The sequence below is a fragment of the Muntiacus reevesi genome, chromosome 13, assembly GCF_963930625.1.
Source record: "Muntiacus reevesi chromosome 13, mMunRee1.1, whole genome shotgun sequence".
Taxonomy (NCBI): domain Eukaryota; kingdom Metazoa; phylum Chordata; class Mammalia; order Artiodactyla; family Cervidae; genus Muntiacus; species Muntiacus reevesi.
This window is the reverse complement of record NC_089261.1, coordinates 26,016,831-26,031,189: the sequence shown is the minus strand read 5'-3', so window position 1 is coordinate 26,031,189 and position 14,359 is coordinate 26,016,831. Positions and strand designations below refer to the sequence as shown.

The 14,359-nt window shown below is 42.6% G+C and overlaps 1 non-coding gene across 1 annotated transcript; it reads right to left on the bottom strand.

The window, feature by feature from the left end:
* Nucleotides 1–319: 319 nt before the first annotated feature.
* LOC136146180 (U6 spliceosomal RNA) lies at nt 320–423 on the bottom strand. Its single transcript, XR_010658915.1, has one exon. It is a non-coding gene; the product is annotated as a U6 spliceosomal RNA (small nuclear RNA).
* Between the last annotated feature and the right edge of the window lie 13,936 nt (nt 424–14,359).

Sequence of the window (14,359 nt, the reverse complement as noted above, 5' to 3'; positions counted from 1 at the left end):
GAGAACCTCATTGTAGAACATTCCTTCTCAGGCCCTGGGATTTTTCCTTTTGCAGATGTCTCATTGCACCTTTAATTCATGACAGTTCAGCATCTATTCACTTTGGGAAATAGCACCCTATTGGGAAATAATCAATGTCACATGGGAAGCTGTCCAGCAGGTTGCTAACTCAGACAACCTGCTCTTTCCAAGTGCATTGGGGGATGTCTCAAGTTCCTTCCCTGGAATTCCGATCATGAATACTGTGACCAGAAGACTGAGAGAGACTGCAACCAATGCCTCCAGAAAGACCTTGGGAAGATAACCAAATATCTTTTTTTTCTTTATGGAATGCGTCATGAATTTGCCTGTCGTCCTTGTGCAAGAGCCATGCTAATCTTCTCTGTGTCATTGCAGCTTAGTATATGTCCTGTCAACGTGAGCATGATAACCAAACACTTTTATTTGTTTATTTATCTGGTTGTCCCAGGTCTTAGTTGCAGCACACAGGATCTTCGATCTCCATTTGTGGGGCGCGGGATCTTTAGTTGTAGCATGTGAACTCTTCGTTTGTGGCATGTGAGATCAGGTTCCCTGACCAAAGATCAGACGCAGGCCCCCTGCCTGGACCACCAGGGAAGTCCCATCCAAATCCTTTCTGCCACCAGGAACTCCTCTGGTGACCTCTGCCAGCTGTGCCCTCCATGTTTCCTGCTGATTCTGAGCATCACGTAACTCCCAGTATCTGTTCTCAGAGCCTGGCGGCCAGCACAGCCTTGGTCACTGCCGTCGGGAGGAGGTGGGCTAACTGAGCAGCAATCAGAAGAAGACCACCCTAGGAGGGAGTCTTGTCAAGCTTGCAGGTGTTGAGGGGGTCACTGAGGACCATGAGCCAAACTGCCAGCAAGGATAATGAATGTAATGAGCAAGATTAGCTGTGTCTAGCTCTTTGCAACCCCATGGAATAGTCCAAGTCAGAATACTGGAGTGGGTAGCTGTTCCCTTCTCCAAATCTTCCCAACCCAGGGATCGAACCCAGGTCTCCCACATTGCAGGCAGATTCTTTACCAGCTGAGCCACCTGGGAAGCCCTGCAACAGTGCAGGCAAGAGGAAAAGATAAACACTGAAATGTTCCAACTCTCAATGCTTTTTATTTCCCTACAAAACTGCAGGGCGTCTCCAGTGGTTCAGCAGTAAAGAATCTGCCTGCAGTGCAGGAGACTGGGTTCGATCCCTGGGTTGGGAAGACCCCCTGGAGGAGGAAATGGCAACCCACTCCACTATTCTTGCCTGGAGAATCCCATGGACGGAGGAGCTTGGGAGCCTGCAGTCCATACAGTCGCACGGAGTCGGGAACGACTGAAGGGGTGGAGCATAATGCACAGAACTCAGTGGGGTGAGGGTCAGTTAGATGAGCTCAGTGCTAAGAAGACCCCCCAAAAGGGTCTTGATTGGAGTCAGAGGATGAGGAGGGGCAGGAGAGGAAGGGCTGGGGGTGGGAAAGTAGAGGTTCAGAGCAGACAAAAGTGCCCCAGTCAAGGGCCTCATTAAAAGTTCTCCACACGCAGATGCCTGGGCTAGGAAGGCAGATGTCACCTGGGCATGGCCAGCCCACGGGACCTGAATCCTTGATAGAAATCCTTTCCAAAAACTCAGAGCACTGGCTGTTCACCAAGACTGGTGTGGGGAGGGCAGCATCCCCTGTGGGCCTGTCTGTCAAAGCCTTACAATGACCTGTGATGGACCTGAAAGGTCACACGTAGGGTTTTGCCTGGAGCTGGCCCTGCAGGTCTCAGGCTCTGAAGGTTCAGGTGTGTCCTTTTCCATGCTGCTCTTCAGGAATAAACAGCAGAGGTACACTCCCACAAAAAGACAGGTCCTTTCAGGCTGTTCTCTTAAATGGTTCTGTTAAGGCAAGTTCATGTGCCTGAAGCACAGTGATGCCAAACAAACTGAAATGATGGAGTTTGGAGCAGTTCAGTTCAGTTATTCAGTCGTGTCTGACTCTTTGCGACCCCATGAACTGCAGCACGCCAGGCCTCCCTGTACATCACCAACTCCCAGAGACCACCCAAAACCATGCCCATTGAGTCGGTGATGCCATCCAACCATCTCATCCTCTGTCATCCCCTTCTCCTCCTGCCCTCAATCTTTCCCAGCATCAGGGTCTTTTCCAGTCAGTCAGCTCTTCGCATCAGGTGGCCAAAGTATTGAAGTTTCAGCTTCAACATCAGTCCTTCCAATGAACACCCAGGACTGATCTCCTTTAGGATGGACTGGTTGGATCTCCTTGCAGTCCAAGGGACTCCCAAGAGTCTTCTCCAATGTTTGGAGCAGAGAAAGTCTTATTACAGGGCCATGCAAGGAGCTGGGTGGCCCAGGCCCTAAAAAGCCTCAAGTTCCCTGAGGCAAAGAATTTTTAAAGGCAAGGTGTGGGGAAGCGGGGTGGTCATAGGGTCTGTGATGGGCTTGTGCGTGATTCTCTGATTGGCTGATGGTAGGGTAACAGTGCAGTGTCACAGGGGTTAACATTATTGGTCCTTAGGATCCAGGGCGCCTGCGGCTCTGTGCTTATGGTCATCAGGCGGTCAACATCCTCCACGTGGTGGGGGATTTTCACATCTGCAAAACAATTCAGGAAATGTCATCAGAAACTATTATTTAATTAATTCTGAGAGGAGATAAAGTGGAGGATATGGCAGAAGTCTTGCCCCCACCCCACCCCCGCCTCAAAGGCCCCATGGGGTCCTGCTCGGTTGCATTTTCTTCCTGCCCCTTGAGTCTTCTAGTGTAAGGTACACAGAGGTGGTTTGGGTGGGTGGGTGTGCTACGAGCATTGGGATCTACACGGGTATAAATAATGTCCTACAAGCAGTTTCAAAGAGCTGTTAACAAGTCAGAGAAGGTAGATTTCAGGGTACAGAGGGCTGTTAAGTAAGATCTCAGATACCTGAGCATGCAGCCACCCCCACCATCTCCCGTCTTTGTCACAGAGCTCAAGATTTGGATTCGGGAAAGAGAAGATCTGATGCATTTAGCCTGGGTCACAGGCCTACAGAGGCCACATGCAACCAGGGGCTGGGGGTGGGGTTTGGTTCTCCCAAGGAGAACAGGTGCAGCTCCCAGAGCAGGTGGAGCAATGCCAGATGGACACACAAAAGCTGGCCACTCAGGTCCTTCTCATGCTGGTCCACGTGGTCTGAACAGAAGGTTCCAAATTTTTGAATCTGAATCTCTTCATATCTCTTGCAATCTCCTTTGGGGAGAAGATGGTTAAAGTATATTCACATTTTGATGTTGAAGGCAATATTATGCAACTACAGGATTTTCATCATGAGTATCATTCTCATTTATACAGAAAGAGCACTGATCTTACCAGCAACAGTGCAAAGCCGCTGGGATGGGCTGAACTGTGCATTCCTCCCCAGATTCATCTGTTGTGGTCCTAACCCTCAGTATCTGAAAATGTGACTGTATTTGGAGATAGAGGGTCTTTATAAAGGTCATTAAGGGAAATGAGGCCTTCCCAGGTGGTGCTAGTGGTAAAGAACCTGCCTGCCAATATAGGAGACATAGAGACAAGGATTTGGTCCCTGGGTCGGGAAGATCCGCTGGAGGAGGGCATGACAACCCACTCCGCTATTCTTGCCTGGAGACTCCCATGGACAGAGGAGCCTGGCGGGCTACAGTCCATAGGGTCACAAAGAGTCGGACACAACTGAAGAATCTTAGCACACAGACATGCAAGGTAAAATGAGGTCATATGAGTGGTCCAATCCGATATAGCTGATGTCCTATAAGAGGAAGAAATTGGGTTGTTTTTTGTTGTTGTTTTTTTTTTTTTTTTTATGTAACATTTTTTTTTTTTTTTAAATATTATTTTATTAGTTGGAGGCCAATCACTTTACAACATTTCAGTGGGTTTTGTCATACATTGACATGAATCAGCCATATAGTTACACGTATTCCCCATCCCGATCCCCCCTCCCACCTCCCTCCCCACCCGACTCCTCAGGGTCCTCCCAGTGCACCAGGCAAGAGCACCTGATTCATGCATCCCACCTGGGCTGGTGGTCCGTTTCACCATAGATAGTATACATGCTGTTCTTTCAAAACATCCCACCCTCACGTTCTCCCCCAGAGTTCAAAAGTCTGTTCTGTACTTCTGTGTCTCTTTTTCTGTTTTGCATATAGGGTTATCGCCACCATCTATCTAAATTCCGTATATATCTGTTAGTATACTGTAATGTTCTTTATCTTTCTGGCTTACTTCACTCTGTATAATGGGCTCCAGTTTCATCCATCTCATTAGAACTGATTCAAATGAATTCTTTTTAACGGCTGAGTAATATTCCATGGTGTATATGTACCACAGCTTCCTTATCCATTCATCTGCTGATGGGCATCTGGGTTGCTTCCATGTCCTAGCTATTATAAACAGTGCTGCGATGAACATTGGGGTGCATGTGTCTCTTTCAGATCTGGATTCCTCAGTGTGTATGCCGAGAAGTGGTATTGCTGGGTCATATGGCAGTTCTATTTCCAGTTTTTTAAGAAAGCTCCACACTGTTTTCCATAGTGGCTGTACTAGTTTGCATTCCCACCAACAGTGTAAGAGGGTTCCCTTTTCTCCACACCCTCTCCAGCATTTATTGCTTGTAGACTTTTGGATAGCAGCCATCCTGACTGGCGTGTAATGGTACCTCATTGTGGTTTTGATTTGCATTTCTCTGATGATGAGTGATGTTGAGCATCTTTTCATGTGTTTGTTAGCCATCTGTATGTCTTCTTTGGAGAAATGTCTATTTAGTTCTTTGGCCCATTTTTTGATTGGGTCGTTTATTTTTCTGGAATTGAGCTTCAGGAGTTGCTTGTATATTTTTGAGATTAATCCTTTGTCTGTTTCCTCATTTGTTATTATTTTCTCCCAATCTGAGGGCTGTCTTTTCACCTTACTTATAGTTTCCTTTGTTGTGCAAAAGCTTTTAATTTTCATTAGGTCCCATTTGTTTATTTTTGCTTTTATTTCCAATATTCTGGGAGGTGGGTCATAGAAGATCTTGCTGTGATTTATGTCGGAGAGTGTTTTGCCTATGTTCTCCTCTAGGAGTTTTATAGTTTCTGGTCTTACATTTAGATCTTTAATCCATTTTGAGTTTATTTTTGTGTATGGTGTTAGAAAGTGTTCTAGTTTCATTCTTTTACAAGTGGTTGACCAGTTTTCCCAGCACCACTTGTTAAAGAGATTGTCTTTTTTCCATTGTATATCCTTGCCTCCTTTGTCAAAGATGAGGTGTCCATAGGTTCGTGGATTTATCTCTGGGCTTTCTATTCTGTTCCATTGATCTATATTTCTGTCTTTGTGCCAGTACCATACTGTCTTGATGACTGTGGCTTTGTAGTAGAGTCTGAAGTCAGGCAGGTTGATTCCTCCAGTTCCTTTCTTCTTTCTCAAGATTACTTTGGCTATTCGAGGTTTTTTGTATTTCCATACAAATTGTGAAATTATTTGTTCTAGTTCTGTGAAAAATACCGTTGGTAGCTTGATAGGGATTGCATTGAATCTATAGATTGCTTTGGGTAGAATAGCCATTTTGACAATATTGATTCTTCCAATCCATGAACACGGTATGTTTCTCCATCTGTTTGTGTCCTCTTTGATTTCTTTCATCAGTGTTTTATAGTTTTCTATGTATAGGTCTTTTGTTTCTTTAGGTAGATATACTCCTAAGTATTTTATTCTTTTTGTTGCAATGGTGAATGGTATTGTTTCCTTAATTTCTCTTTCTGTTTTTTCATTGTTAGTGTATAGGAATGCAAGGGATTTCTGTGTGTTAATTTTGTATCCTGCAACTTTACTATATTCATTGATTAGCTCTAGTAATTTTCTGGAAGAGTCTTTAGGGTTTTCTATGTAGAGGATCATGTCATCTGCAAACAGCGAGAGTTTCACTTCTTCTTTTCCTATCTGGATTCCTTTTATGTCTTTTTCTGCTCTGATTGCTGTGGCCAAAACTTCCAACACTATGTTGAATAGTAGTGGTGAGAGTGGGCATCCTTGTCTTGTTCCTGATTTCAGAGGAAATGCTTTCAATTTTTCACCATTGAGGGTGATGCTTGCTGTGGGTTTGTCATATATAGCTTTTATTATGTTGAGGTATGTTCCTTCTATTCCTGCTTTCTGGAGAGTTTTAATCATAAATGAGTGTTGAATTTTGTCAAAGGCTTTCTCTGCATCTATTGAGATAACCATATGGTTTTTATCTTTCAATTTGTTAATGTGGTGTATTACGTTGATTGATTTGCGGATATTAAAGAATCCTTGCATTCCTGGGATAAAGCCCACTTGGTCATGGTGTATGATTTTTTTAATATGTTGTTGGATTCTGTTTGCTAGAATTTTGTTAAGGATTTTTGCATCTATGTTCATCAGTGATATTGGCCTGTAGTTTTCTTTTTTTGTGGCATCTTTGTCTGGTTTTGGAATTAGGGTGATGGTGGCCTCATAGAATGAGTTTGGAAGTTTACCTTCTTCTGCAATTTTCTGGAAGAGTTTGAGTAAGATAGGTGTTAGCTCTTCTCTAAATTTTTGGTAGAATTCAGCTGTGAAGCCATCTGGTCCTGGGCTTTTGTTTGCTGGAAGATTTCTGATTACAGTTTCGATTTCCTTGCTTGTGATGACTCTGTTAAGATCTTCTATTTCTTCCTGGTTCAGTTTTGGAAAGTTATACTTTTCTAAGAATTTGTCCATTTCATCCAAGTTGTCCATTTTATTGGCATAGAGCTGCTGGTAGTAGTCTCTTATGATCCTTTGTATTTCAGTGTTGTCTGTTGTGATCTCACCCTTTTCATTTCTTATTTTGTTAATTTGGTTCTTCTCTCTTTGTTTCTTAATGAGTCTTGCTAATGGTTTGTCAATTTTGTTTATTTTTTCAAAAAACCAGCTTTTAGCTTTGTTGATTTTTGCTATGGTCTCTTTAGTTTCTTTCGCATTTATTTCTGCCCTAATTTTTAAGATTTCTTTCCTTCTGCTAACCCTGGGGTTCTTCATTTCTTCCTTCTCTAATTGCTTTAGGTGTAGAGTTAGGTTATTTATTTGGCTTTTTTCTTGTTTCTTGATGTGTGCCTGTAATGCTATGAACCTTCCCCTTAGCACTGCTTTTACAGTGTCCCATAGGTTTTGGGTTGTTGTGTTTTCATTTTCATTTATTTCTATACATACTTTGATTTCTTTTTTGATTTCTTCTATGATTTGTTGGTTATTCAGAAGCGTGTTATTTAGCCTCCATATGTTAGAATTTTTAACAATTTTTTGCTTGTAATTGAGATCTAATCTTACTGCACTGTGGTCAGAAAAGATGACTGGAATGATTTCAATTTTTTTGAATTTTCCGAGACCAGATTTATGGCCCAGGATGTGATCTATTCTGGAGAAGGTTCCGTGTGCACTTGAGAAAAAGGTGAAGTTGATTGTTTTGGGGTGAAATGTCCTATAGATATCAATTAGGTCTAGCTGGTCCATTGTATCATTTAAGGTTTGTGTTTCCTTGTTGATTTTCTGTTTAGTTGATCTATCCATGGTTGTGAGTGGGGTATTAAAGTCTCCCACTATTATTGTGTTACTATTAATTTCCTCTTTCATACTCGTTAGTGTTTGCCGTACATATTGCGGTGCTCCTATGTTGGGTGCATATATATTTATAATTGTTATATCTTCTTCTTGGATTGATCCTTTGATCATTATGTAGTGTCCTTCTTTGTCTCTTTTCACATCCTTTATTTGGAAGTCTATTTTATCTGATATGAGTATTGCGACTCCTGCTTTCTTTTGGTCTCCGTTTGCGTGAAATATTTTTTTCCAGCCCTTCACTTTCAGTCTGTATGTGTCCCTTGTTTTGAGGTGGGTCTCTTGTAGACAGCATATATAGGGGTCTTGTTTTTGTATCCATTCAGCCAATCTTTGTCTTTTGGTTAGGGCATTCAACCCATTTACATTTAAGGTAATTATTGATAGGTGTGGTCCCGTTGTCATTTACTTTGTTGTTTTGGGTTCACGTTTATACAACCTTTCTGCATTTCCTGTCTAGAGAAGATCCTTTAGCATTTGTTGAAGAGCTGGTTTGGTGGTGCTGAATTCTCTCAGCTTTTGCTTGTCTGTAAAGCTTTTGAATTCTCCTTCATATCTGAATGAGATCCTTGCTGGGTACAGTAATCTAGGTTGTAGGTTATTCTCTTTCATTACTTTCAGTATGTCCTGCCATTCCCTTCTGGCCTGGAGGGTTTCTATTGATAGATCAGCTGTTATCCTTATAGGAATCCCTTTGTGTGTTATTTGTTGTTTCTCCCTTGCTGCTTTTAGTATTTGTTCTTTGTGTTTGATCTTTGTTAATTTGATTAATATGTGTCTTGGGGTGTTTCGCCTTGGGTTTATCCTGTTTGGGACTCTCTGGGTTTCTTGGACTTGGGTGGCTATTTCCTTCCCCATTTTAGGGAAGTTCTCAGCTATTATCTCCTCGAGTATTTTCTCATGGCCTTTCTTTTTGTCTTCTTCTTCTGGGACTCCTATGATTCGAATGTTGGGGCGTTTCACATTGTCCCAGAGGTCCCTGAGGTTGTCCTCATTTCTTTTGATCCTTTTTTCTTTTTTCCTCTCTGCTTCATTTATTTCCACCATTTTATCTTCTACCTCACTTATCCTATCTTCTGTCTCCGTTATTCTACTCTTGGTTCCCTCCAGAGTGTTTTTGATCTCATTCATTGCATTATTCATTTTTAATTGACTCTTTTTTATTTCTTCTAGATCTTTATTAAACATTTCTTGCATCTTTTCAATCTTTGTCTCCAGGCTATTTATCTGTACCTCCATTTTGCTTTCAAGATTTTGGATCATTTTTATTATCATTATTCTAAATTCTTTTTCAGGTAGATTCCCTATCTCCTCCTCTTTTGTTTGACTTGGTGGGCTTTTTTCATGTTCCTTTACCTGTTGGGTATTTCTCTGCCTTTTCATCTTGTTTAGATTGCTGTGTCTGGAGTGGGCTTTCTGTCTTCTGCAGGTCTGTGGTTCCTTTTATTGTGGAGGTTTTACCCAGTGGGTGGGGTTAGACGATTGGCTTGTCAAGGTTTCCTGATTATCGAAGCTTGCGTCAGTGTTCTGGTGTGCGGATCTTGATTTCTTCTCTTTGGATAGCAATGGAGTGCCCAGTAATGAGTTTTGAGATGGGTCTATGTGTTAGGTGTGACCTTGGGCTGTCTGTATGTTGACGTTCAGGGCAATGTTCCTGCGTTGCTGGAGAATTTGCGTGGTATGTCGTGCTCTAAAACTTATTGGCTCTTGGGTGGTGGTTGGTTTCGGTGCAGGTATGGAGGCTTTTGTACGGTCACTTATTACTTAAAGATCCATGTAGTCAGGAGTTTTCTGGTGTTCTCAGGTTTTGGGCTTAAGTCTCCTGCTTCTGGATTTCAGTTTTATTCTTCCTGTAGTCTCAGGACTTCTCCAACTATACAGCACTGATAATAAAACTTCTATGTTAATGGTGGAAAGTTTCTCCCCCGTTAGGGATACCCAGAGAGGTTCACCGAGTTACATGGAGAAGAGGAGAGGGAGGAGGGAGATAGAGATGGGCAGGAGGAGAAAGAGGGGGACTCAAGAGGAGAGAGACAGATCTACGAAGTTGTCTGATCCCAGAGTGTTCTCCGTAGCCCAGACACCCACAAAGATTCACAGAATTGGATTGGGAAGAGAAGGGGAAAGGAGGAAATAGAGGTGTTCTGAGGTAGAAAACAGAGTCAAGATTGGGAGAGAATAATCAACACATTCGTGAATAAAAATGGGAGCTGAATATTGGATTCTTAAATGTTCACAATTTATATCATATACTGAAAAACAAAAATTAAAAATCTAGAGTAGAGGTTAGACTCTTAAAAATACTATATTAAAAACAAAAACCAAAACACACAAAAGAAATTTTAGAAATATATATGAAGTTTGGTATAAAAATAGGGCTTCTCTTCTTTTTTTTTTTTTTTTTTCCCTTTCTTCTGTAAGGTTATAGTGGATTGAAAATGAAAATTAAGGCGCAGTAAAAGGAGTGCTAGAGGGCTTTAAAAGAAATAAGAGAAAAAGAAAAAGAAAATAGAAGAGAAGAAGAAAAAAGAACAGAAAAAAAGAAGAAAAAGAAGAAAAAGAAAAAAAAAAGAAAAAAGAGAGAGAAAAAAAATTGTTTTGCCTAATTAAAAAAAATCATAAAAATCTATGAAAGTTAAGGAGTAATGGGGGAGTAATAAGGAATTTTTAAAGGAAAATAAAAGAGAACCAAGAAAAAAGAAAAAAAAAATTTTTTTTTTTTTTCCTTACTTAAAAAAAAAAAAAAAAAAGAAAAGAAAAAGAAAAAATATATCTAGGAATTTCTCTGGAGCTGTTGCGGTCAGTGTGGGTTGGGCTCAGCTTCAGATAGCTCCTCGTTCCAGCTTACACTTCTCGATATCTACAGGCCCTTCCGGTGTAGTCAGTCGGTGGTTTCTTCAGGGATTTTAATCTGTTGCACCGGTCCCTTCTGAAGCGGTTCCCTTTATTTGGGTTCTGTTGCCGGTCTCTCTTCCGGCGCCTAATTTCCGCCCTGACACAGGGGGCGGAGGTGGATTCTTATTCAGGTAGCTAGTTCCGTCGCGCTGCGGGGAGGGGCCGTGCGGGGAGGGGCCGGCGCTCCCGGGAGAGGCTTGCGCTCTTTTCTCGGTCTGCGCTGCTCAGGCTCCAGGCTCTTCTGTCTGAAGCGCGCGCCACGCTGCGCGCGGCTCCAGCCCTCGGGCGATTCACAAAAGCACAGCACACAAAGCTGGGCCCGCGCTCCGTCCCCACGCCGCCGGAGCGGCCCAGGCAGCCAGGCGCTTGACGGGCGCTCTCTCCCCGAGTGCGGCGCGTCTTCTGCCCCGCGCGGTCCCAGTCTCAGTCCCCGCCGGCGCCGGTCGGGCGCGCGCGCCCTCTGCCCTCCGCGTCCCCAGCCCCAGTTCCCGCCCGCGCCGGTCGGGCGCCCGCGCCCTCCGTCTCGCCGCGACCCTCCCGGCGGACTTCGGCTGCCCAGAATCTCGGTCCCTTTGTTCTGCGAACGGCCGGCAGTGTGTTCCGGCCGGTTAATTTTCTCTCTGGCTCTCCCACAGTTCAAGCTGGCAACTCACAAAAGCTCCCTCCGATTGTCCTCAGGGCACTCAGGCCCGGACCCTGCCCCAAGTAATGCCGCCCGCCCCTCTCCGTTCCGCCCCCACTTGCTGGTGGCGGATGCGGGCGTCTGGGGTACTTTTCTGCTGGGAGTTGCTTTTAGGCTCGTAATCTGTGGGTTTTATTTATTCTATCCCTCCCAGTCAGATTCAAACTCTTGAGATTCCAACACTTCCCCCAGGCCCGCCAGTGCGAGGGTTTCCCGGTGTCTGGGAACGTCCTCTATTAAGTCCCTTCCCGGGACAGATCTCCGTCCTTAGCTCTTTTGTCTCGCTTTTTATCTTTTATATTTTGTCCTACCTCCTTTCGAAGACAATGGGCTGCTTTTCTGGGCGCCTGATGACCTCAGCTAGCGATCAGAAGTTGTTTTGTGAAGTTTGCTCTGCGTTCAGTTATTTTTTTGATGAATTTCTAGGAGAGAAAGTGGGCTCCCCGTCCTACTCCTCCGCCATCTTGGCTCCTCCTCCTCTGTTTTTTGTTGTTGTTGTTGGAGTATAGCTGCTTTATGCTGTTGCATTAGTTTCTGCTGTAGAGTGAGGCAAATCAACCACATGTATACACACCTCCCCTCTTCCTTGGATTTCCTTCCCATTTAGGTCACCCAGGGCACTGAGTAGGGAAGAGGAGAAAGTTTGGATGCAGACACACAGATGGAACACCGTCAGAACACAAGGAGAAGATGGCCGGCTGAGGAGAGTGGTCTCAGATCAATTCTGTTGACACCTGGATCTCGGACTTAGAGCCTCTGGAAATGTGAGAAAATTAATTTCTTGTGTTACTTTGTTATGGCAGCCCTGACAAACGAATACAGCCTCTGTAATTCCTGTCTGAGACTGGACAGTGTGTCCTATTATAGAAGTTTGGGGAATTTCACATGCATTAAAGGTTATTTTCCTTTGTTTTTCAGAAGTTCTCTCTTTTTTAACTCCAGCAAGCAGGCAGACTGCTTGCTTTTTGAACCTGTCTGTAAGATTAATTGTCCAGAAAATTTTGTGAATTAATTGCTTACATCATTAAACGGTCAGTAGGAAACAGGTGATGCTTTTTTTAAAAGGTGGTTTGCTATGCAGGTTTTATTGGCTGCTCTGGTGTTTCACTGAGCTCGGAGTTACAGAAGTGCAAACCGACAGTGACACCGACAAGCTACCATTCTGTAAGAACCAGAATTAATGATACCTATTATAAATTAATTTATATGTATGAGTAATATATATAATCATATATATCAATCCTATTATTATCTAGTATAGCATATTACAATTATTTATAATATAAATCATTTGTTCCCCAATAATTATATAGTATATTATATTAATATATACAATACTATATATAACATAATTAATACATGGAATTAATTTTTGACTTCTTATTTTTTAGAGATTAATAACTTTGCAGAAGCAATGGTGAAATTTTCCACTTTCATACTCTTTTGAGGTACAGGAAGTCATTTTGATTTGGCTTCCTGGACCCCTAAAAATGTCAGTCAACCACAACCCCCAATTTCCCTTCTATCAGTTTTAGCGTGAGTGGTCCAGGCAGCCAAGCACAGCATCCTCCACATGAGTTGATTGGCTCAAGCACAAGCAGGTGACCTAAGCAGGTCCAATCAGAATGAAGCTCAGGGCTTTGTAAGATCCACCAGAAAAGAAGACTGCTGATCACACTAACCTGAATTTGGGAGAACGTGGGCTGACACTCCTGCAACCGTTGTGCCCCCAGGAGAAGAGAGTATGGCAGACAGTGGTGTTTATATCACAGTACAGCTGAAAGGGAGAGAGAGAAATCAGATTTCTATGTCATCACTGGAACTCAGATCAAGCCATGTGGAAAGCCACATTTGAGCCTTTCTGGTTACACGGTCTAATAAATCTTTTTCCTTCTGCCAACTTGGGTTGGGTTGTAAAAGTTTCTAAGTGAGACATCAAATGGGCAAAGATTAATGGATGGCTTGAACTATCTTTGATGCGAAGGAGAAAGGTGGTCCATTTATTGGTTAAATGGCCTTTGTGTTAATTGTTAAGAGAGAACTTTCACCACCTGCCATTTGCAATCTTGCCCTTTGAGTTCACCTAGAGATCTAAGTGTTGGTGGCATTCTGCTTGAGGGCAGACATTGATTTGTGCAGAGAGTGAAAAGACTGGGTCTTAAGGCAACAGTACACGGTTTGCTTTCACATCAACTAGTAACTGACAATAAGCTTTGTTTGTTGGAATTTTTTAAATCATAGTTTCAATTTCAGCAGTTGCAATTGGTCTGTTTATGTTTTCTATTTCTTTCTGGTTGGGTCTTGGGAGACTGCACCTTTCTAAGAATTTGCTCATCTCTATTAGGTTGTTCATTTTATTGGCATACAGTTGCTTGTAGTAGTCTCTTATGCTCTTTTGTATTTTTGTGGTGTCAGTTGTAACTTCTCCTTTTTCATTTCTAGTTTTATTGATTTGAGCTCTCTCCCTTTTTTTCCTGATGAGTTGGCTAAAGGTTTATTTTGTTTGTCTTTTCAAAGCACCGGCTTTTAATTTCATTGATCTTTTCTATTGTTTTCTTCATCTCTATTTCATTTATTTCTGCTCTGAGTTTTATGATTTATTTCTCTCTACTAACATTGGGTTTTGCTTGTTCTTCTTTCTCTAGTTGCTTTAGGTATATGGTTAGGTTGTTTATTTGAGATTTTTCTTGTTTCCTGAGGTTAGATTGTATTGCTATAAACTTCCTTCATAGAACTGCTTAACTGCATCCCATAGGTTTTGGATCATCATGTTCTCATTTTCACTTGTCTCCAGGTATTTTTTGTTGTTTAGTAACATATTGCTTAGCCTTTATGTCTCTGTGTTTTTTATAGCTTACTTTTCCTTGTAGCTGATTTCTTTTTTAAAATATTTATTTACTTATTTACTTGCTCTAGGTCTTATTTGTGGCATGTGGGATCTAGCTCCCTGACTATGGATTGAACTCAGGCCCCCTGCATTGGCAATGTAGAGACATAGCCACTAGATCACCAGGGTAGTCCCTTGTAGTTGATTTCTAATCCCAAGGTATTGTGGTTGGAAGGTCCAAGGGAGACGATAGCGGCTTCAGGGAAAAAACATATATATTTATATTGTGCTGTGCTTAGTCACTTAGTCATGTCCAATTTTTTGCGACCCTATGGACTGTAGCCCTCC